Here is a 25,648-nt window from a genome sequence, read left to right on the forward strand (position 1 = left end):
AGAGTGCTTTCACGATTGTCAGCATTTCAGTTTGCACTTTGATTGTGAACGCAGGTCTTCTGACTATCGCTGTGAAAGCCTATAAATAAAAGGAATGCTGTTTCTTTCGGCGGTTTCCACCTGCGTTCGGAAGTCAATCCTTCTGTTATGTATTAGGTAAGTTGAAGGTGGTGAGAGGAGAAAGGAAGAGAAAGGGAAGGAACCGATGATATCAGCTGCATCGGGACTTCGTGCGGAATCGGGAGCGACGAGCGAAAAAGTGTGCCGGACCGGGACTCGAACTGGGGATCTCCTGCTTACTAGGCAGTTGCGTTAACCACTACGCCATCCTGACGGTGTTTACCGCAAATGCACGGATTATCTCGGGACGCTACCCATCCGACCCACTCTCTCACCTAGCGCTACTTATCCGTCGTCCCCGTCCGTGCTCAGTAATTTTAGATTTCCGACGGAGGTGTCGTGGATTCATTGCCCATCGAGGTGAATTAACTATATGAATTCATGGTGTCTGGTCTTTTGGACATTCGCTTTGATGGACAATGAAAGAACGGACACCATTCATTCATATAACTAAATCCACAGCCTTCAGTGTGGATGCATAATAACTTTCGACTCCCTGTGGGAATCTCAAAGTAGCGAGCATGGAGGACATAAACGCTGTGTTCGATTGGCTCAGTGGTTCACGTAACTGCCTAGTACGCAGGAGATCCCAGGTTGGAGTCCCGGTCCCGCACACATTTTCGCTCTAGGCCGCCGATTCTGCATAAAGTTCCGAAACAGCTTCCCTTTCCCTTTCTCCCTCTCCACCTTCAGTTTACATGATATGTGTCACAACTGCTGAAACATGTCGGAAAGAACAGACACCTCGCATTCGTATAACCTTCTTTATCTTTTTGTATTGTTTTATTCGAGTTTCTTTCTTTAGTATGGCCATCGCATCTGTGGATTCTCTAACCAGGTCTGATTTGTCGTCGGCAGCGGGTATGGTCAGCCAGTGAAAGGGCAGTCAGGATGCAAGCCTGTACATGTGCAGTAAGAACTAAAAAATAAGTTGCGATTTTAGAGCTCTTTGATTTTCATGCTGATTTATTCTCCGAAATTAGCTGAGAAATTTGAAAATAAAATAGATTTACGGAAAAATAGGTGCTTTTACTATTTTTTTGATAGGGTAGGAGGGATCAGACTCCTTATGACAGCCCCCACTCCCTTGGGTCGGCAAGTTTGGTCAGGTTGTGACATAAAGCTCTTTTCTCCCAAACTGATGCGCTATGTCTTCCTTAGTTAATCTAGCTATCCAATCTTCAGCAGTCTTCTCAACACAACATTTCCAAAAGCTTCATTTGTCGTCTTTTGTATACTACTTATAGCCTATACTTCACTTCGGTATAAGTAGCGAACGCTATAAGTAGTGAAAGATGATATAAAAAGCTCATTACGTTACAGTAACGTCAGAAAACTCCTGTTGTGAGGGGTTTGTGTAAAAATATTCGTTGTTAGAGGCCTACACTCAAATTTCGAATAAGAAGACTGCCACGCGCCTCGTGATTCACCGCCGGAGGAATGCGACAGGAGGAGAGACGTCCTATCAAGATAGGGCGGTGGCATGCACCTCAGGTTTCCGACTTCTTTGTTTCGTGTCCCTGTTTCTTTTCCCCTGTGGCCGGCTGCGGTGGAGAATGCGACACGTGTCGGGATTTCCTGGACGTCAGACTCTTCCGTCCTCTTGGTACAGCGCGGCGTTTGTGGAGAACGCCCAGCGCCTAGTCGCATCCCGGGTGACGTCACCTGGGCAGTTGGCGGCGGCGGCGGCGGCGGCGGCGGCACGTAGCTAACCCGCACTTTGCCGGCGTCGATGCCCGCCGCTGCGCCTCAGGCCATCTGCGCGCCCCTCGCTTCGCCGGCGCTGCCCGGACGGCCGGTCTACCTTTTATTTGCTCCTCCGAGCACCGCCACAGCGCAGTGAATAATGAAGTCTATTTTCGTCCCTCCAACGGCTGACGCAACGTTTTAGGGCCGTACTGCCTTTGTTGTTTGCGTACACTTGTTCTTGGCCGCACAGCTGGTTTATGCCCCTCTGTTACGAACTTGCGATTTATCGGTTGACTCTCACCCTTTTAAAGACCTTTGCCTCTTCGTAATGGTAGGCGATTACGAAGTGCACCCTGCTTATTGGTGTCTCCACGTAGGCCGTCGTGATTCGGCTATTCTGTTCCTGCTGCGGTATTAGTCCTCTGGGTAGCCGTAACTAAATTTGGCTTAGTGGTCCGTTTATGTTGGAGTTCGGACGGTACAAGCGGTATGTCCAAAAGTATAAACAGCACTCTTATTATCATCATTAGTGTTTTGCCCAAAGGCAGATTTACCTGCTCTACTGTCTTCTGCCATTCTCTTCAGTTCCGTGTAATTTCTGCTCCTCCTTATGTGGTCTATCATCTTGTATCTTCTCCTTCCTCTCAATCTCCTCCCACAAACTAGTCCTTCCAAAGAGTCTGTTAGCAAGCACTCCCCTCTCAACGAATGTCCCGTCCACTTCTGCTTCCTTTCTCTTGTAACTTGCTAGCCTTTTTTCATTGTCTCGTCTGAGTCCACGTTTCTGCCCCATACAATGCCACACTCCAGACAAAACACTTGCCAAGCCTTTTCCCCAGACCTTTACCTTGTTTACCACATAATAATCTTCTCTTTCTATTGAATGCGTGCTTCTCTACAGCAATGCGAGTTTTCACCTCATGAGATATCAAGTCTGCTATGGTCTTACTCCCAAGATTTTTAAATGCTCCTTTTGGCTAGTAATAATTTGTCCTGTTTTAATTTTTGCCAATCTCTTTCCTGTGCGGAGCACCATACTCTTTGTTTGCGCTCTGTTGATTCTCATCCCATATTCCACACAAGCTTCCTTCAGATCTTTTAGCATTTTATTTGCAGTTCGTTCACTTACCGCCACTAATACCATATCTTTAGCAACTCTTACACGTTCTATTCTCTTCTCACCAATACATACTCCTCTTTAGGCCGGCCGCTGTGACCGATCGGTTCTAGGCGCTACAGTCTGGAACTGCGCGACCCCTGCGGTCGCAGGTTCGAATCCTGCCTCGGACATGGATGTGTGTGATGTCCTTAGGTTAGTTAGGTTTAAGTAGTTATAAGTTCTAGGGAACTGATGACCTCAGATGTTAAGTCCCATAGTGCTCAGAGCCATTTGAACCATACTCCTCTTTTTCCATCTAAGCCTTTCACAGTAATCTCTTCCAGGTATAAGTTGGCAACAACATTGTCTGCTGCCCCTTCCTATGCTGCTTCCGTCCGACATTTCCTTTCCAGTCCTTATTCTTATTTTCTGTAGCAAATGTAAATTCTTTACCAGTCGTCTCCCCTAGCAATCTACTCCTTTCCTCTACAAACATCCATCAGCTTCTCCATTGAACTTTCTCGAAACCTTTTTCCAAATCAATAAAAACAACAAATATATCTGCCTATCATTCTTAACAGACCAATAACATCTCTTATTTATTTTCCTCACCTAAATCCGAAATGTTCCTCTCCAATCCAACTTGCTCAATATAACATTACCATTCTCATCAACATTTTAGCTGCATGAGAAGTAGACTTTACATTTTTTGATATTTCTCTTTTTCTCAATTGGAGTCATTAGCATTGCAAGAAAATCTTCATGCCATTCCCCTCTGTCGTAAATCTGCTGGCAAGTTATCAGTTCCACACGCCTTCCGATTCTTCATCTCCTACAGCGCCTTTTCTACCTCTGCTTCCCAGACGCTGCAGTATTTTTCCATCTTCCGGCGCTTACTCCTCCTCTCCAACCTTGATTTCACTTGGTATTTGACCCATCTTTTGCTAGCGTTCTATATATTCTTTCCATCTGCTTAAAACCTGTGGTTCTTCGGCTAATGTGCCGTCTGTATTTACATAATATACAATAGCTTATGTTGGAACATCGCTCTGAGCCACGCTTCGACTAAAGCAACGCCTGGCTTATACGAGGCTTTCATGATGGAAATTTCGTAACAGCGAGGAGCAGGATTTTCAGCTGACTATTTGTTTTGGCTTTGCATCGGAATCCGATTTATGATGCAAGATTTTCCATTTATTTCTTACTACAGTTAATAAATAACTAAGTCATGTGCGATTAACAGTACTTTAGCCATGAAAACGACAGTGCATAACTATAAATACATAATACAGAAAAAATAATTTTTTTTACTGAATTCAGATTGTTTCTACACATCTATCTACTGGCTAGTATTTTATCAGACTAGAGTTTCCTTTGCGTGTGGGAGTTGCAACTATTGCGAAAATCGCAAGAGAGGTAACTGAAGATATATGTGAAGATGGTCGAAAGTTAAATAAGCAGAGCTGATAATTTTTAAAAAAGTGGTGGATGACTACTGCAATATTTTAATTCTTCTAATTTATTGGGAAGTGTAATCGACTAATTTTCCATGCCCATTCTAGCTCTATCTTCAAAAATTACAAACGTGATGTTCTATTGTGTTACAGGGATTTGCCGAAGCTAGAAACAAGTTCATAACTATCAGCGTAACTTAAGGAAGGCATCAGTTAGATGCTGACATCATCAGGTTATCACTATCACTAAGAACTGCTGAATTTTCTTTTGGTATAGTGTATTCTAATTGAGATTATTAGCCACATTCTGTAGATGTAGCCGATGATAGTGTTAAATGCCTTTGCTTACTGCATGAGTTAATAAATTGCAGGGAAGATATTGAACACTTTGCAACAATAACAACTTCACAAACAATAAAGGTGACACCTCAACAAGCTTTCGACGGAAGACCAAATTAATGGCCGCAGATATTCTTGATCTCTTCAAAATATATTTGTTGGAGCTCAGTGTCACTTACCAAAAAGAAAAAAGATACAAAACGGTGTCTTGCCTAGGTCGGAATTCCTCTCAGAATTTTCTTAGCAAGCACGAAAATAAGAACTGCAACATTTACGAAATCATCACACTTATTACTGTGAAAGTAAACACATTTACATTGTGTTGTTTACTATTTAACTGTCACTTCATTCTAAACTTTGTCCAGAGCGGACCTGACAAGTATTTTACCTACAAAACATGCCACATTATCCTCGATACTAGCAAAGAAATTTCAAACAGGGATTATAGACGCTCTTATCGCTGCTCAGCTTCTAAGCGTGGCTCTGAGTGACGCTCCATGACAATGCTGTGGGAATGCTGCTGATCGCTAAGCTAACATCGTCGCTCTTGTCCTTTATCGCAGCGCCAACATAAACGTACCCCGTGTAACTAAGCGGCTATAAGGGCGCAGATAATCCCTATTTCAGGTTGCTTACTTAGGATCGAGTATGAACGTTGAAAGTTAGATTAGTGGAATTGTTCTAGCAAAAATTAGATTAATGAAATACTTGCCAGGCCAGCGTTTTTGAAATAAAGTGGCGGTTAAATTGAAAACAAAATGTGAAGAAGTTTGTCATAGAAATAATTGTACTAAGTGTTCAAGTAAGTTGAGAAGATCAGTGTGCATAGCATTTGTTTGTGTTAAACTTTTGAACAAGCTGGTTATGTACACTCTTAAGAACAAAAACAAAAACGACCCACCACGAGGAAATTATCCGAATGGGACGGAAATCGGCAGATGTGATGTATCTGTACAGACAAATTATTACAATTTCAGAAAAATTGAATGATTTATACAAGAAAAAGAGCTTGACAAATTCAGCAAGGCAGTAACGCGTTGGTACACGTCTGGCCTTTATGCAAGCACTGATTGGTAGACGTGTTGGATGGTCTCCTGTGAGACATCAGGCCGAATTCTGTCCAGTCGGCGCATAGGATCGCCAGAATCCCGCATCTCATTGGATCGACCCATCCCATATGCTCCAAACGTTCTCAGTTGGGGAGAGATCCGGTGACCGTGCTGGCCAAGGTAGGGTTTGGCAAGCACGAAGACGAGCAGTAGAAACCCTCGCAGCGTGCGGGCGGGCATTACCTTACTGAAATGTGAGCCCAGGATGGCTTGCCACGAAGGGGGCTCATTTCGAAGCAGGACTCATCACTCGTGACAATTCTACTATAGGCAATGAGATTCCAGCCCGAAGATATGTCTAGAGATGCTCCGGACACCGTTAAGATTAACAACCTGACAGTCGCCCGGCGTATGGCCCTACAACCAGCAGTGATGGTCTGGGGTGCCACTTCTTTTCACAGCAGCCTCCCATTTGGTTGCCATTGGCGACACCCTTACGGCACAGCGGTACGTCGACGATATGGGCGCCGCTTTTTGTTGCCCGTCATGGCAAGCCATCCTAGGGTTACATTTCAGCAAGATAATGCACGCCCCCAAGGCGGGACTTTCTCCTTCTTGTCTTCGTGCCTACCAAACCCTACGTTAGCCAGCAAGGTCACCGGATCTCTTCACAGTTCAGAACGTTTAGAGCATTATGGACACCGCCCTCCAACCAGCTAAGAATCTGACTATCTAACGCGCCGATTGGACAGAATTTGACACGATATCCCTCAGGAGGACATCCAACAAGTTTATCAATCAATGCCAAGGCGAATAACCGCTTGCATACGGGTCAGAGGTGAACCAATGCGTTATTAACTTGCTGTCTTTGTGAAGCTCTTTGCCTTGAATAAATCAACCAATTTTTCTGAAATTATAATCATTTGTTTGCCTGTACATATGCTTCACATCTATCGATTTCCGTCCCATTCGGATAATTCCTTCGTGGTGCGTCGCTCCTCTCTCTCTCTCTCTCTCTCTCTCGCTCCCTCCCTCCCTCCCTCCCTCCCTCCCTCCCTCCTCTATCTCTGTGTATATATTTACCATGTATATACCTATGCATATATTTACATGATTATCAGTAATCGGTCCTCTTATAAGATGGGCCTACTGTGACAATTCTCGCTTTGCTTCTGGAGTTATCTAAAATTTTCGACAAAGTATAATCGCAGGTTTCTATTTTCATTCGCATTTATTCAGAACATTTTGTATGATGCTGCTGTAAATAGTGAAGTATCTTTCAGTATTGATACGATGGGCATCACATTCGAGCTCCAAGTGCACACTTTCAGGTGAACAATAAATAACAGCACTTAGAGATAGAATAATAACTTATTTGGAATCACTCATTGTTGTTGTCTGCATTAACTACTCTACTCAGTACTCAGCTCCACGTTGCTATCAGAGATCAAACGTGAACGCCTCGTAAAAGCAATGAGCCGGTGTTTGCTTTACTCGCTGCTCTCTTTATCGTCTTGTCATATACCAAAGCTGCAACATAAACATGCCTTAAGAAGTGAGGCTTCGTCATTCGACACACAGGTTAGCACTTCTCTGGTGAGAGTACTCTCCAGCACGCAGATTTTTATCGAACGTATGTTTTTTAGTCATCAGATGGAAGTACAAGGGACTATCCGTCTACTTTGGATGCCTAAAAACATATTCTAAATGTTCGATTCCACGACTGATGTAAGCCAGGACAGAAAGAATTCAGCATCGGTCGTAATGTCATCTGTCTCTCTAATTGCATTGCAAACCTAGATTACAACTGAGATTGCAGCTATCATCAGTGCGTTATAAGTAGTCATATTGACTGAACGTAATTATAACAACACATATTCCTATCTAACTCGGGCATGTACAGGCATTAAGTCCAATGCTTTCAGTGTAATGCTTGCACATGCCAGAGTTAGATTGGAATATGTGTCGTTATAACTACGTTCAGTCTATATGACTACTTATAACACACTGATGATAGCTGCACTGTTAGTTGAAATCTAGGTTTTTAATGCAATAAAAAAGACATATGACATTGCGACCGATGCTGACCTCCTTCCTTTCTTGTTCTGAAAGTCTGTGGAGTCCATATCAGGTCAGCATGACGGCAGACACTGAACGAATCAGAGACGCGCTGCTAGGATATTGAAAGGTCTGTATACCCCGTATAAAAGTGTAACGCAGATGCTCGTGGAATTGAAATGGGTATCTTTGAAAGAAACACGATGGTTTTCTCCCGAAACCCTATTGCGCGAATTTAGAAAATCAGTATTAGAGGAATACACTGTCACAGTTCTGCTGCCACCAGCGTATATCTCGCGAAGGTAAGAGAGATTAGGGCGTGTACAGAGGTAGAAGACAGTTCTCCGCCAGTCATGCGCAAATGGTACGGCCAGAAAATCGATAATATTGGCATGAAGTACCCTCTGCAGTGCACTGTACGGTGGCTGCTGGAGTGGTGGTGGTGGTTAGTGTTTAACGTCCCGTCGACAACGAGGTCATTAGAGACGGAGCGCAAGCTCGGGTTAGGGAAGGATTGGGAAGGAAATCGGCCATGCCCTTTCAAAGGAACCATCCCGGCATTTGCCTAAAACGATTTAGGGAAATCACGGAAAAACTAAATCAGGATGGCTCGAGACGGGATTGAACCGTCGTCCTCCCGAATGCGAGTCCAGTGTGCTAACCACTGCGCCACCTCGCTCGGTGGCTGCTGGAGTACTCGTACATACGTAGATGTAGTAACATCTTGATTTGTGTTGTGGTTGGTTCCCCCCCGCCCCCACCCACCCACCCAACCACCCGCCCAACCACCCGCCACCACCACCTCCCAACAATTTCAAGCGAAAGTTGGATGGTTCCGATCCTACAACTGAGCTTGCGTTGTGTCACTAAAGACTTTGATATTATAGGGGCATTGAACCACCACCACCACATTCTCACCCTTCTCCTCCACATTCCTCCTACTCTATAGAACAGGAAACCATTTCAAGAATTACAGGCTTGTTGCCTATTTTAACGACAGTTCCCAGTTGCTTGATGCACCTACATTTTATGACGTTGAATAACGTTCTCTACTTTCATTTCTTTAACAAAAGGCATCAAGAAACCACCAAAAGCTGCTGTAATGTGTATTTATTTATCCACTCAACTGATAATAATTGTGTATTTGATGCCAAGGAATTTCCTTTGACCTGATGTAATGGCATGCGTAACTTGAAGACGGTCGCTTCGCCGAAGCAAAATGTCCGTACATCTACATCGATACTCTGCAAATCACATTTAAGTACCTGGCAGAGGGTTCATCGAACCACCTTCATAATTCCAATCTCGTATAGCGCGCGGAAAGAACGAACACCTATATCTTTCCGTACGAGCTCTGATTTCCCTTATTTTATCGTGGTGATCGTTTCTCCATATGTAGGTCGGTGTCAACAGAATATTTTCGCATTCGGAGAAGAAAGTTGGTGATTCGAATTTCGTGAGAAGATTCCGTCGCAACGAAAAACGCCTTTCTTTGAATGATGTCCATCCAAAATCCTGTATCATTTCAGTGACACACTCTCCCATATTTCGCGATAATACAAAACGTGCTGTCTTTCTTTGAACTTTCTCGATGTACTCCGTCAGTCCTATCTGGTAAGGACCCCACACCGCGCAGCAGTAGTCTAAAAGAGGACGGACAAGCGTAGTGTAGGCGGTCTCCTTAGTAGTTCTGCTACATTTTCTAAGTGTCCTGTCAATAAAACAAAGTCTTTGGTTAGCCTTCCCCACAAAATTTTCTAAGTGTTCTTTCCAATTTAAGTTGTTCGTAATTGTATTACCTAGGTATTTAGTTGAATGTACGGCCTTTAGAATTGACTGATTCATCGTGTAACGGATTTTAACGAATCCCTTTTATCACTCGTGTTGATGACCTTACACTTTTCGTTATTTAGGGTAACTTTCAATATTCATACCATTCAGGTATCTTTTCTAAATCGTTTTGCAATTTGGTTTGATCTTCTGATGACTTTATTAGTCGATAAACGACAGCGTCATCTGCAGAAAACCTAATACGGTTGCTCACATTGTCTCCCAAATAGTTTGTCTAGATAAGGAACAGCAAAGGCCCTATATCACTACCTTGGGAACGCCAGAAATAGATTCTGATTTACTCGATAACTTTCCGTCAATTACTACGAACTGTGACCTCTCTGAGAGGAAATCACAGATCCAGTTACATAACTGAGACGATATTCCATAAGCACGCAATTTCACTACAAGCAGTGTCAAAAGCCTTCGGGCAATACAGAAATACGGAATCGATCTGAAATCCCTTGTCAATTGCACTCAACACTTCAAGCGAATACAGAGCTAGTGGTGTTTCACAAGAGCGATATTTTCTAAACCCATGTTGACTGTGTGTCAATAGACCGTTTTTTCGAGGTAATTCATAATGTTCGAACACAATATACACTCCTGGAAATGGAAAAAAGAACACATTGACACCGGTGTGTCAGACCCACCATACTTGCTCCGGACACTGCGAGAGGGCTGCACAAGCAATGATCACACGCACGGCACAGCGGACACACCAGGAACCGCGGTGTTGGCCGTCGAATGGCGCTAGCTGCGCAGCATTTGTGCACCGCCGCCGTCAGTGTCAGCCAGTTTGCCGTGGCATACGGAGCTCCATCGCAGTCTTTAACACTGGTAGCATGCCGCGACAGCGTGGACGTGAACCGTATGTGCAGTTGACGGACTTTGAGCGAGGGCGTATAGTGGGCATGCGGGAGGCCGGGTGGACGTATCGCCGAATTGCTCAACACGTGGGGCGTGAGGTCTCCACAGTACATCGATGTTGTCGCCAGTGGTCGGCGGAAGGTGCACGTGCCCGTCGACCTGGGACCGGACCGCAGCGACGCACGGATGCACGCCAAGACCGTAGGATCCTACGCAGTGCCGTAGGGGACCGCACCGCCACTTCCTAGCAAATTAGGGACACTGTTGCTCCTGGGGTATCGGCGAGGACCATTCGCAACCGTCTCCATGAAGCTGGGCTACGGTCCCGCACACCGTTAGGCCGTCTTCCGCTCACGCCCCAACATCGTGCAGCCCGCCTCCAGTGGTGTCGCGACAGGCGTGAATGGAGGGACGAATGGAGACGTGTCGTCTTCAGCGATGAGAGTCGCCTCTGCCTTGGTGCCAATGATGGTCGTATGCGTGTTTGGCGCCGTGCAGGTGAGCGCCACAATCAGGACTGCATACGACCGAGGCACACAGGGCCAACACCCGGCATCATGGTGTGGGGAGCGATCTCCTACACTGGCCGTACACCACTGGTGATCGTCGAGGGGACACTGAATAGTGCACGGTACATCCAAACCGTCATCGAACCCATCGTTCTACCATTCCTAGACCGGCAAGGGAACTTGCTGTTCCAACAGGACAATGCACGTCCGCATGTATCCCGTGCCACCCAACGTGCTCTAGAAGGTGTAAGTCAACTACCGTGGCCAGCAAGATCTCCGGATCTGTCCCCCATTGAGCATGTTTGGGACTGGATGAAGCGTCGTCTCACGCGGTCTGCACGTCCAGCACGAACGCTGGTCCAACTGAGGCGCCAGGTGGAAATGGCATGGCAAGCCGTTCCACAGGACTACATCCAGCATCTCTACGATCGTCTCCATGGGAGAATAGCAGCCTGCATTGCTGCGAAAGGTGGATATCCACTGTACTAGTGCCGACATTGTGCATGCTCTGTTGCCTGTGTCTATGTGCCTGTGGTTCTGTCAGTGTGATCATGTGATGTATCTGACCCCAGGAATGTGTCAATAAAGTTTCCCATTCCTGGGACAATGAATTCACGGTTTTCTTATTTCAATTTCCAGGAGTGTATTTTCCAAATTCCTGCTGCATATTGACGTTAATGGTATTGGCCTGTAATTAAGTGGATTACTCCTACTACCTTTCTTGAATATTGGTGTGACCTATGCAACTTTCCAGTCTTTGGGTACGGATCTTTCGTTGAGCGAACTGATTGTCAAGTATGGAGCAAATGCATCAGCATACTCAGAAAGGAATCTAATTGGTATACAGTCTGGACTAGAAGACTTGCTTTTATTAAGAGATTTAAGTTGCTTCACTACTCCGAGGATATTTACTTCTACGTTACTCATGTTGGCAGCTGTTCTTGATTCGAATTCTGGAATATTTACTTTGTCTTCTTTTGTGAAGGCATTTCGGAGGGCTGTGTTTAGTAAATCTGCTTTGGCAGCACTGTCTTCTACATCTACATCCATACTCCGCAAGCCACCTGACGGTGTGTGGCGGAGGGTACCCTGAGTACCTCTATCGGTTCTCCCTTCTATTCCAGTCTCGTATTGTTCGTGGAAAGGAGGATTGTCGGTATGCTTCTGTGTGGGCTCTAATCTCTCTGATTTTATCCTCATGGTCTCTTCGCGAGATATATGTAGGAGGGAGCAATATACTGCTTGACTCTTCGGTGAAGGTATGTTCTCGAAACTTTAACAAAAGCCCGTACCGAGCTACTGAGCGTCTCTCCTGCAGAGTCTTCCACTGGAGTTTATCTATCATCTCGGTAACGCTTTCGCGATTACTAAATGATCCTGTAACGTAGCGCGCTGCTCTCCGTTGGATCTTCTCTATCTCTTCTATCAACCATATCTGGTACGGATCCCACACCGCTGAGCAGTATTCAAGCAGTGGGCGAACGAGCGTACTGTAACCTACTTCATTTGTTTTCGGATTGCATTTCCTTAGGATTCTTCCAATGAATTTCAGTCTGGCATCTGCTTTACCGACGATCAACTTTATATGATCATTCCATTTTAAATCACTCCTAATGCGTACTCCCGGATAATTTATGGAATTAACTGCTTCCAGTTGCTGACCTGCTATTTTGTAGCTAAATGATAAGGGATCTATCTTTCTATGTATTCGCAGCACATTACACTTGTCTACATTGAGATTCAATTGCCATTTCCTGCACCATGCGTCAATTCGCTGCAGATCCTCCTGCATTTCAGTACAATTTTCCATTGTTACAACCTCTCTATACACCACAGCATCATCTGCAAAAAGCCTCAGTGAACTTCCGATGTCATCCACCAGGTCATTTATGTATATTGTGAACAGCAACGGTCCCATGACACTCCCCTGCGGCACACCCGAAATCACTCTTACTTCGGAAGACTTCTCTCCATTGAGAATGACATGCTGCGTTCTGTTATCTAGGAACTCCTCAATCCAATCACACAATTGGTCTGATAGTCCATATGCTCTTACTTTGTTCATTAAACGACTGTGGGGGACTGTATCGAACGCCTTGCGGAAGTCAAGAAACACGGCATCTACCTGGGAACCAGTGTCTATGGCCCCCCTAGTCTCGTGGACGAATAGCGCGAGCTGGGTTTCACACGATCGTCTTTTTCGAAACCCATGCTGATTCCTACAGAGTAGATTTCTAGTCTCCAGGAAAGTCATTATACTCGAACATAATACGTGTACCAAAATTCTACAACTGATCGACGTTAGAGATATAGGTCTATAGTTCTGCACATCTGTTCGACGTCCCTTCTTGAAAACGGGGATGACCTGTGCCCTTTTCCAATCCTTTGGAACGCTACGCTCTTCTAGAGACCTACGGTACACCGCTGCAAGAAGGGGGGCAAGTTCCTTCGCGTACTCTGTGTAAAATCGAACTGGTATCCCACCAGGTCCAGCGGCCTTTCCTCTTTTGAGCGATTTTAATTGTTTCTCTATCCCTCTGTCGTGTATTTCGATATCTACCATTTTGTCATCTGTGCGATAATCTAGAGAAGGAACTACAGTGCAGTCTTCGTCTGTGAAACAGCTTTGGAAAAAGACATTTAGTATTTCGGCCTTTAGTCTGTCATCCTCTGTTTCAGTACCATTTTGGTCACAGTGTCTGGACATTTTGTTTTGATCCACCTACCGCTTTGACATAAGACCAAAATTTCTTAGGATTTTCTGCCAAGTCAGTACATAGAACTTTACTTTCGAATTCATTGAACGCCTCTCGCATAGCCCCCCTCACACTACATTTCGCTTCGCGTAATTTTTGTTTGTCTGCAAGGCTTTGGCTATGTTTATGTTTGCTGTGAAGTTCCCTTTGCTTCCGCAGCAGTTTTCTAAGTCGGTTGTTGTATCACGGTGGCTCCTTTCCATCTCTTACGATCTTGCTTGGCACCTCCTCATCTAACGCATATTGTACGATGGTTTTGAACTCTGTCCACTGAACATCAACACTATCTGTACTCGAGACAAAACTTTTGTGTTGAGCCGTTAGGTACTCTGTAATCTGCTTTTTGTCACTTTTGATAAACAGAAAAATCTTTCTACCTTTTTTAATATTTCTATTTACGCCTGAAATCATCGATGCCGTAACCGCTTTATGATCGCTGATTCCCTGTTCTGCGTTAACTGTTCCAAATAGTTCGGGTCTGTTTGTCACCAGAAGGTCTAATATGTTATCGCCACGAGTCGGTTCCCTGTTTAACTGCTCAAGGTAGTTTTCAGATAAAGCACTTAAAAAAAATTTCACTGGATTCTTTGTCCCTGCCACCCGTTATGAACGTTTGAGTCTCCCAGTCTATATCCGGCAAATTAAAATCTCCACCCAGAACTATAACATGGTGGGGAAATCTACTCGAAATAATTTCCAAATTATCCTTCAGGTGCTCAGCCACAACAGCTGCTGAGCCAGGGGGCCTATAGAGACATCCAATTACCATGTCTGAGCCTGCTTTAACCGTAACCTTCACCCAAATCATTTCACATTTCGGGTCTCCGTCAATTTCCTTCGATACTATTGCACTTCTTATCGCTATAAACACGCCTCCCCCTTCACTGTCCAGCCTGTCTCTGCGGTATACATTCCAATCTGAGTTTAGGATTTCATTACTGTTTACGTCTGGTTTCAGCCAACTTTCTGTCCCTAGTACTATATGGGCGTTGTGACCGTTTATTACTGAGAGCAGTTCTGGGACCTTTCTATAGACGCTCCTGCAGTTTACTGTTAGCACATTAATATTATTATTCCCTGTTGCATTTTGCCTACTCCTACCTTGCCGCGTCTCAGGAGGCGTCTTGTCGGGCCTAGGGAGGGAATTCTCTAACCTAAAAAAACCCCATGTGCACTCCACACGTACTCCGCTACCCTTGTAGCCGCTTCCGGCGTGTAGTGCACGCCTGACCTATTCAGGGGGACCCTACATTTCTCCACCCGATAGCGGAGGTCGAGAAATTTGCACTCCAGATATCCGCAGAATCGTCTGAGCCTCTGGTTTAAGCCTTCCACTCGGCTCCAAACCAGAGGACCGCGATCGGTTCTGGGAACGATAATACAAATAGTTAGCTCTGATTCCACCCCGCGAGCGAGGCTTTCCGCCTTCACCAATTCCGTCAACCGCCTGTACGAACTGAGGATGACCTCTGAACCCCGACGGCAGCAGTCATTGGTGCCGACATGAGCAACAATTTGCAGTCGGGTGCACCCAGTGCTCTCTCTCGCCGCCGGTAGGGCCTCCTCCACATCTCGGATGAGGCCCCCCGGGAAGCAGACAGAGTGAACACTGGCCTTCTTCCCCGACCTTTCCGCTATTTCCCTAAGCGGAGAGAAGGCATTGATTGTCTTGCGCCAACATACTTCACATACGAGCGTAATCTCTTTGGATTTACTGCCAGGTTTCGAGACAAAAATTCGTTGTGGAAACTGTTACAAGCATCTCGCACTGAAGTCCGCGCTAAATTTCGAGCTTCTGTAAAACATCGCCAACCTTGGGGATTTTGCGTCTGTTTAAATTGGTCATGTTTGTTTCGTTGTTTCTGCAACAGTGTTCTGACCCGTTTTGTGTACCAAGGAGGATCAGCTACGTCGTTTGTTAATTTATGTGGTATAAATCTCCCAATTGCTGCCGATACTATTTCTTTGAATTCAAGCCCCAAATAAAAGTGAAGTAAATGTTGAAGAACGATACCGAATCATAGTAATAGAAGTCGTTGATGATTTTATCATTTCAATTGGCTCATGCCATAAGTTTTTTTCCGATGTTTGGGTACGAAATGTGTGACTTAACAAAATTTGTTCCAAATTGCTGAATTTCGAAAAAAAACAAACGGCGCCGAATGCGAGATGCTCATGAGTTGCTAAGTGAAGTCTACAACGATGCAGAACTATTCAAAAGATGATGAAAGATCGTCGCTGTGGAAGCACTCTGGATCGCCAAGACCAAAAAATGCTCGGCAAATGCGGTCACATGTGAAGCTTATGCTCACTGTGTTCTTGCACTTTAACGGCATAGTGTACCGCGAGTTGTTGCCATAAAATCAATCAGTAAGGAGTAATACTTAAAAAGTCCAGTCGACGAAGACCAAAAAAGATCGAATAGGAAAGAAAATTTGTATAGTCGCAAATTTTTTACAGTGTTTGGAGGGAGTGCTATGAACAAGTTAGAATTCCCGGCTGGTGGCGTGGAGTATATTTTTAAGTGTTTCGGGGAGTGGAGAAAAAGTAGGCGTAAGCGTATAACATCTGATGCGGACGATTTTGAAGGGGGTAATATTGTTAAGGCGAATAAGTAAAATTATTTCCAAAAAACAAATATTCCTGTTATTTTTTAACTGCACCTCTCTTTTTAGTGTAAGAAGTTTTCGATACATTGGCATAATACAGTTATCTTCATAAATTTTGGTGTACATTCTTTCTTGTTCGTACTCTAAGACACCATAACATTTTTTGCATCGTTTTCAATAATTGTGAAAATTACACAGGCCGTTATCTGTAGCAATATGTTTGGTCTCCTCAACTTTCTAAATACTAATGTCCGAAAGAACAGACAACGTTTTGGTCCTGCAGCCACTGTTAAATAAGGCGATAACAGCCAATGATGTCACCAGTGTAGATGCACACCAAGCTCGAACTCTTACGGGAATCGGCGAGATGCTGCGAGTGATTAGGCTAATGATTATGGGCATCATGTTGATAGTGTGTGGCATACGTTGAGAATTTGGATGTGACGGGAATCGCGCTAGGGTAGTCCGTGTGGATGTGGTGATCACTGTGTGCGAATGGCGCAGTGGTCAGCGCATGTGCCTAGTAAGCAGCAGGCCTGGGTTCAAATTCCGGGTCAGCATAAGTTTCAGCTTGTCCCGTTGATGTAAATCAATGCGCACAGGAAAAAATACACGACGTGCAACTCCAACTTGCTCTCAGATTAACAGGATCCGCCGAGCAGTTCTGTTCTACATCATTTCTCTACACATTGTTCCTCTTTGGTACTACCGACACCAGTTGTTACTCACAGCGTAACCAAGAGTTACTGCATTTTTACATTTAGTGAAGTGCGAAAATTTACTTTCCTGTATGTTGAGAAATAAGTGCCAGTCTTCGCATCAGACTGATATTTTGTCGAGATCTTATTGGATATATTCTAAGATTCTGCTACAAATGATGGTGAGTGATGTGGGACGGTAATTCTGAAGAGTAGTTCTGCTTGTGGTTGTGTATACAGGGGCGATAAGTGTTTAATGACTTGGAACATTTCTCTGCTCAAGATGTCTGCGGTAAATTATGTTAAAGAGTGGAGTTAACTTGCTCCTCGGTTTCAGATTGTGTAGAAACTGGCAGTCCTCCAGTACCCCGTCGGATTTAGTTGAGTGGTTGCCATTTTCGACTGTTTTTTCAACGTCGTTAGTAGCGATTTCCAGGCTACAGAGGTACCACTGCTGAATGTTAGCGTTTGAGAGGAAGAAAATGAAAATAATGGCTTAATGCGTCATGGACGACAAGGCCACCAGATATGCATCAGTAGTTTGGATAGAACGAGTATGGAGAAAGAAATCGGCCGTGTACTTTTGAAAAGCACCGTCCTGAGATTCACCTTCGTCGTTTCGCAAAATCTCTTGAAGTGAATGCTCATAGTGTTATCTGAAAAATGCCACGGCGGATCTTTTCTTCGCACTTGTCATATCCGACTTTTAATGAGTCTCTCGTTCTCGGCGAAGAAAAATTACCCTAATCATACTGCCCTTCTTTCCTTTCCCCTTTCTTTCCTCCACTTCCTTACTTCCTCCTCCTTTCCTCCTACACTTCCTTCTTTCCTCCTCCACTTCTTCCATCGCTCCCTCTCCACCATCCACTCCCCTCACGTCTTTCTTCCCTCCTTTCTCCCTTTCTGCTTTCTTTCCCCCTCTTCTTCCTTTCCCCCTCTTCTTCCTTTCCCCCTCTTCTTCCTTTCCCCCTCTTCTTCCTTTCCCCCTCTTCTTCCTCCCTCACTTTTTTCCTTCTTCCTCTCCACCTCTTCTTCCTCCCTCACTTTCTTTCTTTCATTTTTTCCTTCCTTGTGTGAGGATTCGTATAGCTGTCTAGCCAGCACTATCTCTAGTTTTTTTCTGTTTTCTTTAATAGTCTAGAATCTTAGTATAGAGTCTTTGGACGACAGCTATAGAGAAGCCAGGACAGATTACTCCCTGCCAGAGTTTCTGTTAACTCTGGTCTACATCTGTGATTTAACTGTCAAAATAGCCGTAAGATATGCCAACGTTTTGGAATTCGCCACTAGTCGATAACGTTTACTTCTCCAGTATTTTTTACCCCTGCTACTTGTCGTAGCAACGTTGCTCTCCTTATTTTTGTTTGACTATGCTACAGGAAAATTTTTCCTGTGTTTCTAGACTTGAAAGCGACAAAGCAGATTACGTTTTACGGCAACACTCAGAAAAGGCGCAGTATTTAATACAGTTTATTCGGATACACGGCCTGAGTGTAATTGTTCTTCATCGAATGGCAACAGCTGTGGTCCTCCTCTCAATTTTTTGTGATCTTGTAAAAAAATTGTAGTTGTTCATGGCGATGTTAATGAATCATGTAGAATATCTTAATGATTTCAGTTATTTTAAATTTTTAATCCTGTCATGTCATCAAATAATTAAATAGTAAAATTTTATGCAATTAAATAATAAACCTTAAATGCTTTGTTACAGGCTTTGATTTAGAAAAGTGCTATAAAATGCTGCTTTTACTGGTAATTACCTCCGATAGGAAACCACCACAGGCTCTGTATATCCTGAATACAGCCCCGAGTATAATCCTACCTAAAATTACTAGGAAAGTACCGCGCATCAAGCGGCTTGCTACTGGCTGTTCCGAGCTCATGGCTCGATATTAATCGTAGAGAGGTTACTCTTTTACTAGTTTAATACGGGATTGTGATTGTGTCGATAATTCAACAATGAAGAATGAGGGTACCGAAGTCTTCCCAGAAAGGAGAAACGAATGACTTTGGACAGACGCGCTTTGTGCTACGAAAGAAATACAATACTGCAGTTTTATTCCACGTCTGGGGCATACGAGCCTAGAGCTGACTAGGAAAGAGCGTCAGTCGCCTCTGACTGGTTGCTGCGTCCTCATTCAGTATCAGTGTCGTAACTTGCTCGAGAGGTTACTTTGCACTGCAGCATTTCATATCGCTGGCTTTCTGCGAGTACAGAGAAAAAGTAACGGTACCTCGGCGGCTGTATGGTCATCTTTTTACGCAGGCGCTCAGTTCCTGTCCTCGGTCCACCTGTGATACCGTTCGATGACGTACACTCACGCAACCTGCTGGTCAACGTTTGCAGGAAGCGCTCCGGCAGTTACCGGGGCGCTAAATCGTGGTCGGCGATTTCCATAACAGGATTCCAACTCATCGCCCGTTTTACTCTCGGTCACGACGAGGGCGAGGTGTATAATGCGCGTAACTAATTCGCCAGCTTGGTACTTCCGCCGAAAACAACGAAATCTCTTCCACTGATCCAGCGTGGCATGCAACTTGCACTTGAAATTTTTTTTCTTCGTTATTTTCTTTGCCTTTGCACAGTGCTCCTTCCTCATTGAATACGGCTACGCTTGAAGATCCTATTATTTCCTTCAGATTTTTGCTCTCTAATTTTGTACAGCGCTGTTTTAAGATATATTAGGGAATATTTGTCCTTTCTGCACCTCCATTATGACAAATTTCGAGTGAATGAATTCTGAAAGGTATAACTGATATCTTAGTAAGATTTTCAAATGTTGCTCGTACAATCTTTCTTATTGCCACATTTACATCAAAGATTTCTTCTTCTCCTGCTCCTTTTGCATACGAACGACGGATCTAGACATTTATTCCGTATCTGCTAACGCCCAATGCTGTTAAGCAGAAACTGTAAGCATTTACTTAGGATCGTTATCGTGATTGTTATCCAGAAGGACCGGCTACGAACACTGCAAACTCATTGTATATCCATCGACATGCTTCGTTTAGTTTTTATGTAAATTCTCATCATTATCCTCCACACAAGCGTGTCACTATTCCTGATGCAGTGACGAAACTCTTATTGTTCTTCATTTTCAACTCTTGTTTGGGGCGCATGAACAATGCCAATGAGACCAGTACTCTGACAAGTCGTTCGTACACTTCGTGTCTAATCCCAAATCAATAGTGCAAGTTGTTTTTTATACATTTTTTAACTTTCCAATGTTTGGACATAACAGTTTACGGTGTTATCTAATTTTTAGATGTACTGAAAATGAAACTGTAATGTTCCGAAATCGTTTGCAAAATAAAGACAATTGGAAGACGCACGTCGGTTTTTGTTCACCTTTCACAGTTTCTTGTTTCAATTCTGCCAAGGGCAGTCTTCGTTCTCATGCATCTCAAGACGTTTGTTTTCGAAGTTGGTAATTGAGTAACCCGACCAAACAAAAATGATGTGGGAGGTGAGGACATCACACTTCGATCCTGTTACGTGGATTAACAGACGTGGCAATTCGTGTACTTGGATTTATGAATTCTGAACACTACGTATACGTTTTTACATTCGAATTATTTTTTTCTTTGTGCATGAATAACAGAGTAAAGGGATGCAGTAGATATACAGCACATCAGATAGTTCCAAAATGCAGCACAGTCTTCCCGGCAACACACAATACTTGTTCGTACTGTGCTTCGAAATTATTTCGTTTCTGGAGCTGATTCGTGCAAGACCCATTAGCTGCCATTATCTGTTCGATCAGAGAACATCTTCACCCTCTTCCCCAGTCCCCCTCCCCCCATCATTACCATTTCGGACATCGTCGGCAGGAGAATGACTGTAATAAACTACTCATAAAGCGCGCGCGCGCGCACACACACACACACACACACACACACACACACACACACGTAGAGGGGTAGAGAGAGGGAGAGAGAGAGAGAGATATGGGGGGAGGGGGGACTACTTACAAGGGGAGATCAAAATGTAAGTTATACATTTTTATACACATAGGGCATGCCAAGTAACTTACTGAATGCTGGTCTACAAGTGATAGACACATGACACTATTTTTAAACGCAGTTACGAAGTCTGTGTGAATGTCCTCGCCGGCCGTGGTGGCCGTGCGGTTCTAGGCGCTTCGGTCCGGAACCGCGGGACTGCTACGGTCGCAGGTTCGAATCCTGCCTCGGGCATGGATGTGTGTGATGTCCTTAGGTTAGTTAGGTTTAAGTAGTTCTAAGGTCTAGGGGACTGATGACCTAAGATTTTAAGTCCCATAGTGCTCAGAGCCATTTGAACCATTTGAATGTCCTCTTCGTTGGTAAATTGGGTTTGCCGCTAATCATTCATTCGATTGCCTGGACATTGTCGTCTGTGCTTGATGTCGATGATCTTCCACCCATATCAGCATCGCCCACGTCTGTGCGGCCTTGTCAAATTAACGGACTAGTTCACTCCGACTGGTCGTGTCATTGCATTTGGTCCGTATACCACCAGAATTTCACGGTGAAGCAGTGTGTAATTCTTCCACGATAACAGTACTGTTCCGAACACTTCAGCTGTGGAGTAAGTTTCCAATTGCAGCGCCATTTCTTTCGCACACTGTGATGATACACCTGTTATCCGTAACGCAGCGGAACTGTCCTTATGGGGGAAACCAAAGCGCCAGTCAGACTGCGCAGTAGTCCTACAAGGGGACCTCACCGATTTGATTCATACTGAGAGGGTTTGTAGGGCACGACCAGGGCTTAAATATGTAAACAAGAAGACGCAGCGAGTTTGTTTGCGTAGTCATCCTCCGCGGCAAGCACAGAAATATTTGTTTTGTAAATAAAAACCGCTTATTTAATTCTCCCAGACGCGTTTCGCCCTTTTCACATTTTTTCGCCAAAAACAGGAAGAACTATCCTACTGAAAAAGGCGAAACGCGTCTCGAAGAAATAAAAATTCAGTGCAGCAAGAAAAGGCGGTTTTTATTTACAAAACAAATAAGAAGACGCAACTCTCAACCGATCACGAGAAAATAGAGTTTGAAAATCTTACGTTTGCATACGTACTTCATATAGTCGCAAATGTTAAAGCAGTCCGCAGCCGAGCGAGTAAACAACCTAGTTTCGAGAGCGTTATGTCTGTGGATCGAATGTCCCTGATGGATTTTTTTTTTTTTCATTCCCACCTAATTCTTACAACAAATCCATTATGTATATGAAATATCAGTGTTTAATTATTCGTTTATTACTTTTTTTATCCTGAAAGAAAGAGAAAGTTTTCCTAACGAGATTGGAAATAAAAAACGATACACAAGAACATTCGATCAAATTAGTACAGTTATATTGTTTATATTATTGTGACAAGTGTAATGCGTAATCTGTGGAGCACTGCACGAAATCAGGATGATGCTGATCATAGAAACATGGAAATCAGTAATAACTGCGATACACAGCTCTTGTGACGAACGCTGCGTTTTTGGTTGTGAATGGTTTTATTTATTTTATTTTTTTTTTCAATATCTCTGTTGCAAAACAAACTTGCTTTACTGTCATAAACAGTCCTCGGTCGTCATACGATTTGGCAGCGTAGCACTCAAGTCTGTTGTTAGAATTACGTGGGAATTAAAAAAAAAAAAAAGTATCGCTGAGAGATTCGAGCCTCCGATCTCGCGCCTATGAAGCTAATCGCTTATTCGCTTGGCTACAGATTCGTCACATACAACCGACCATACAAAGCACAGTATATAAGCACGCGTAAAATTTTCAGACTCGATTTTCCCGAAAATGGTTGAGTGTTGCGTCGTCTTGTGTGCGTATGCTACAGTCCTAGTCGTGCCGTACACACCACGTCAGTACAAATCAGGTCGGTGAGGGGAAGTTAGTACGGACCCCTTGCTAGCGTGGAACGGCGTGGGTAAATTTTCACTCTGCGACGGAGTATGCACTGATATGGAACTTCCTGGCGGATGTAGAGCTGTGAGGACTGGTCGTGAGACGTGCTTGGATAGCTCAGTCGGTAGACCACTTAACCGCGAAAAGTCTCGAGTTCGTCCGTCGGTCAGCCACACATTTTTAATCCGAGAGCAGGAAGCTTCATGGATAACTTACTTTTTGAAGACTCTCTGTAGCTTGTAAACTTCAGTGAAATACTGTAGGAAAAGATCAAGTATATTTAAGCTTCAATGCGCCATAGCTGAGGAAACTCGTTTTTCTCGCCTCCCGGTGTTGTTGTTTCTTGTACTGCTACATCGCTATAAGAATTCAATGAAGAGTAACCTCCCGGTACAGTGACGTATCTAATTGCGATGCGTTTTGATTAACTTCAAGAGAATTTGTTTTGCTCACCAACACTGCGGTCTCAGTCAACTAGAAATTATAACTCTCGATAGTTGCCGCACTCGACGGCATCTAGAAATGGAAATAGTACGTATTTCTGTCACGATTCATGCAGCAGCCTGTCACTTTTTTAACTTCATTTATGCTACGACTCGTTGCGGGCTTTGGCCAATCTTTGATTTGTTTAATTCAGTTATTTGTCATCAGTTTGCAACAGCATTTTGAAAGCCGCTGCATTTTGAAAGCCGCTGTCATACTGTGCTTTAGCCACCAAGTTTTCCTTGTAGATGTTAAAATCGTTAAAATTGCGCTTTTATTCAGCTGTCAGTAGCTTCTTGTGAAATGTTACTCACCTACTACATACGCATTCGCACCTGTTGATATACATACTGTTAACACTTTTATACATTTTCAGCGAGCGACCGCCATAACTCTTTGTACAGAGCTGCTTAGTAGTAGATATCAAAAAGAAAGGAACAAAAACAGTACTCAGGTTGCCGGAATGAGATTTGTAGGGCCGATTCCATTAGGAACAAAAATGAAAATGGTGAAGCACGTAAGTAAGGCAATAACTATTTTGAATAATAGATAGCTGTTTACTGAACAAAATGGTAAAACCAGCTACAAAAGTTTCACAAGAAATATTATCTAAAAGAATTATTTATTATCACCAAATGAGAAAAACAAATAAACGTCGAGAGACCAAACAGAATAACGATCCAACGGACATCTTCCTGACAAGGATGTGAATGTTTTTTTGCGTACAGCCCATCTGAGTGTGATGGTTTTTTCCACATTTTAGATATCCAAATTATGCCTGCTAATTAGTTTTAAGTTTTAGATGGTCTCGTGAATCGACGTTTCGTCTGTGAAAAGCTATAGAGTGCAACAAAAACTTGTACACAAATAGTTCAGAGATGAAAGGTAAACTTAGCAATTAAACCAGTAAATGACGCGATGCCGATCGTTTGCTGCTTCATCCACTGTGACGTCATGGAATGTCATGTGCTTATTGCACAGCACGATTAGCGTTTTCTTTCGAAACAAGAATAGCTACCTCTCATACCAGTAGCTCATCAGGAGGCTAAGCGCACACCATGTTATTTCTCCCACCTAGGAAAAATTCACGACGGTACCCGGGCTGGTACTGGGGTCTACTTGTTGCAATCCCATATATTGATAGCTCAGCTGCGAAGGTTCAAATGGTTCAGATGGCTCTGAGCACTATGGGACTTAACATCTGAGGTCATCAGTCCCCTAGAACTTAGATCTACTTAAACCTAACACACACATCCATGCCCGAGGCAGGGTTCGAACCTGCGACCGTAGCTGTCGCGAGCTGCGAAGGCGGAAAATTTAATAGGTATTGGTATGAATTGCGAAAGGTTGAAACATTGTATCTTATTAAGATTTGTGGTAACTTCTTCATGAATATTACTGGAGTTACTGGGGAAGATGTATAGAAAAACATGAAACTGTACTGCTGTTAATATCTTCCATATCTGCAATACAGCTGTATATAGGGGAAGTGTCAAGTTCTACCTGTTAATATTGTTCATGTATATTCTTCATGGTCTTGATCTAATGAATACTACCTCGCACGAATCGTGGGAATTAACGTGTACGAGCGTTTTTTTTTTTCTCGTCTGAGCAAAATGTGATTTCTCTTGGCACAGACTTTCCGCTACTTCTAGAAGAAGTAAGGGCAGCTGCTGACTCCACAGTCCCTACCTATATTAATTTAACGGATTGTGGCAGCTTCCCCAATAAACAGAGAAGCGCCCTAGCTGTCGGCGAAGCAACTTCCGCCTTCTGGCCTAGAACGCCTTCCCAACCAGACTGTGAGCTGACGTGGGACCCTTGAATAGCGGTACGCCCCATTTTAGCGTGACTGTATTTTATGGCAGAGTTCGTGACATTTCCAGGGCAGTGGACTGTTAATGGTTGTAGCCAATACTCCCTTGCAGAAGCGACCCGCTAATATCTGTAATTACCAATTTGGTGCAGTGGAAAAGACGGTGTTACTGTGTTTTCTCACTCCTACTATTACACTGAACTTCCCACTTCGGATGTACATAAAGCGAGTGAAATCTTCGCAGAGTTCCTTCAGGTTCGCTCTAATCAAATATGTTGTTGACCTCAGTACGAAGCTGGTTACTGTACGGCAATAATACGTTCAGTTATTCTCTTCAAAGATACGATTGTACGAAGTAGGTTTGCATGATTTAAATTATCTTT

General features: G+C 43.9%; 1 protein-coding gene across 5 annotated transcripts in view; it reads left to right on the forward strand.

Annotated features, from left to right (window-relative positions):
- The window catches only part of LOC126262566 (cytosolic carboxypeptidase 1-like), a 524,760-nt gene that overhangs the window by 359,696 nt on the left and 139,416 nt on the right, over window positions 1-25,648 (forward strand). The gene's annotated exons all lie outside the window — the stretch shown is intronic.

The sequence above is a fragment of the Schistocerca nitens genome, chromosome 6 (genome assembly GCF_023898315.1).
Source record: "Schistocerca nitens isolate TAMUIC-IGC-003100 chromosome 6, iqSchNite1.1, whole genome shotgun sequence".
In the NCBI taxonomy this organism is placed as follows: domain Eukaryota; kingdom Metazoa; phylum Arthropoda; class Insecta; order Orthoptera; family Acrididae; genus Schistocerca; species Schistocerca nitens.